The 2500-nt window shown below is 29.9% G+C and overlaps 2 protein-coding genes across 2 annotated transcripts in view; one reads left to right on the top strand and one right to left on the bottom strand.

The window, feature by feature from the left end:
* LOC113817474 (glucoside xylosyltransferase 2-like) overlaps positions 1-883 on the top strand; it is an 8712-nt gene extending 7829 nt beyond the window's left edge. The window contains exon 3 of the mRNA XM_070128153.1: positions 454-883. The gene's annotated coding sequence lies outside the window, so the exon portion shown is untranslated. The remainder of the gene's footprint in view (positions 1-453) is intronic.
* Positions 884-1145: 262 nt separating this feature from the next.
* Positions 1146-2500, bottom strand: part of LOC113817473 (ribosomal L1 domain-containing protein 1) — a 14379-nt gene continuing 13024 nt past the window's right edge. Inside the window, exon 9 of the mRNA XM_027369542.2 lies at positions 1146-2185. The gene's annotated coding sequence lies outside the window, so the exon portion shown is untranslated. The remainder of the gene's footprint in view (positions 2186-2500) is intronic.

The following is a 2500-nucleotide window of genomic DNA, read 5'->3' as shown; positions in this document are numbered from 1 at the left end:
ATGAATATTATATTAAATTGATTTTACAGTAACTCCACCTTATTCAAACTATCGCATTATACTTAGCATTTCTAAGAAATAGGTAAAATTACATTGATGAGAAGTGGGATCACATCCACCGAGAAACTAGACTAATTTTTTGTTGTTGCAAAGCTTGCTCTTGGTAGTTTTTTATTCTAGGCATGGGTTATTTACTGTCATGGCCACTGGTATTTTGGTAATGATTTTATCTATCCATACTACCTATTGACTTGAACTTTAATTTTTTAGAAATTTCTCACTGCCACCATACTAATTAATGATCACAATTTCCTGTCCCATTTGAATTTGAGAAGTACATGGTAAAATGTCCACTACTGTATATATTGAAAACTATTCATGAAATAGCAGTCTTAGGCCAACCTTAGTTTATCCAATTATCAAAATTTCTCTCTTTGGCGAACCTCCCCACAGAAGCAAGCTTGTATAAATTTCCTGTGAACCATCACCCTGTTCAACAGCCCAGTAAGAAATCAAAACAAAAGCTCCACAGGAACATTTTCCTGTGTAGGGATACTTAGTCTTAATATTACCTTGCACAAGAATTCTTGTATGATTTTCTTGAGGGTTAAAAAGGTTTTCCAACACCAGCCCAGACCTTCCAACATTTTTCTCTGTACTCCAAAGCAAGTATATTTCCATGAATATCTTGTAATACAATTTCATTAAAAAAACTGGCAAAAATTTACTGCCTTAACTGTTGATACTGAATGAAAGTAACAGTTCTGTCATGTAAATGCTGCTCCAAAACTACCCTGACCATCAAAATTATATGACAGACAATTACAGAAAATGCAATAGATGCCACTTTAAACTGTGCCATTACTTCTCCCTCTTGAACACACTGTAGCCTGCAACCTCTACCATATTCAAGATGAGTAGATATCAGTGAACCTGTAAATAAATATATAACACAAAAATGTTTAATTCATTGTGAAACCTCCTTGTCAGGGGCAGATTTTAGGAAAGAATGTTTCTTTTATGAGAAAGCGTAAGAGACAAACAATATCCCTTGCCTGTTTTTAGTGCCTGGAGATGGAAATGTTAAACCTCTTTTATTGGTATGATTATAAATATTCATATAATAAATTAGGAAAAATCAGGCAAATAAATTGATATTTATTACAACTATCATATTTTACATTTGTTTCAAAGCCCATGTTAATGCGTTAACCGAACACATAATAACATCATAAATAATTGATGGACTCAAGATGACATAACAAGGCCATTTAGATTTTCTAGTACTGGTCACTTTAATGCAACATATTACACTGTCTGGAACTTCACTCTCAAATAAAAAAAAAGCTATGAAAAAATATTCCAGTAGTTTTAAAAAACCTTTTATATATCAAATAATAGTTTGCATTCCCCATCCAGCCTAAAATAAATATATGATTAACAATAACTGTACTTTTATCAGCTATGGAGATATTTAATATAATTTATTTCCAGTAACTATTTGCAATTCTGTATTATTGTTTAAAAGAAAGAAGGAAAAAGAAAATGATTTGATGCAAGGCTTATGAGACCAATGGCCATACTCACAGTCAGAGAAAGATGAAAATGAAATTAAAATCTTAAGAGAATAATGTAATATAATATAAATTTGCACAATGTAATAGCACAAAATATTAACAAAAATTATTATAATAAAAATTCTTTAGGTTTAGTAAAAAAAACTACTTCATAATCTTAGCAGTGTTTTAGAGCTTCTGCCACTCAATTGTACATTATATTCAAAACCCAAATATAGAATCCAAATGACAAAAAATAACAATGGTAGGAACAACTAACTCAAACTTTATGATGTAATATTTTCTAGTTCTCTCATTTAACAGCTGTTCTTCATCTGAATACCCACAAACAAAAAATGCCTAGTACAATTCAAAAGATTAAAGTAATATGCTTTATGAACATTGATAATAATAAAATTTTGTACCAATAACTTATAAATCATATAAATTCCTTATGATTAGCAATACTTTCACAAAAGAGTATCACTAATCCTGTTCTAAAACAAGCATAATTTGGGCTCAAAGTTTCACCAATAGAATATATTGCTTCTTCTAGTACCTATCCCGTACCTTCTTTCTCTTGTTTCTTCATAATATTCATTTTGATAACTCTTCTCAGTTTTCTCAACCTGTAAATGTTAATAGTAGATATATATTTGGATACTAAATACTCCTAGAATAAGAATAAGAATAATAAGAATAAGAATCAGAATAAGATGTAGAAAGTGAAGGCAAAGATGGACAAAGATGAAGAAAAGGAGGAGAGCACGAGATTTAAAAAAATGAAAATCTACAAATGAACGTATATACATAAGCATGCTTACATATGATGATGCAAATATGGTAGAACATTAATTAGAACTGTGAATAAAATTTAATCTTTTCAAAATGATCATATCATAATTTTTCATACACAAAACTATACCTCTATGCAAACACAATAC

This window comes from Penaeus vannamei, chromosome 12 (genome assembly GCF_042767895.1).
Source record: "Penaeus vannamei isolate JL-2024 chromosome 12, ASM4276789v1, whole genome shotgun sequence".
NCBI classification, from domain to species: domain Eukaryota; kingdom Metazoa; phylum Arthropoda; class Malacostraca; order Decapoda; family Penaeidae; genus Penaeus; species Penaeus vannamei.
Note: the sequence above shows the minus strand (reverse complement) of the source record. Positions and strands in the feature narration are given on the sequence as shown.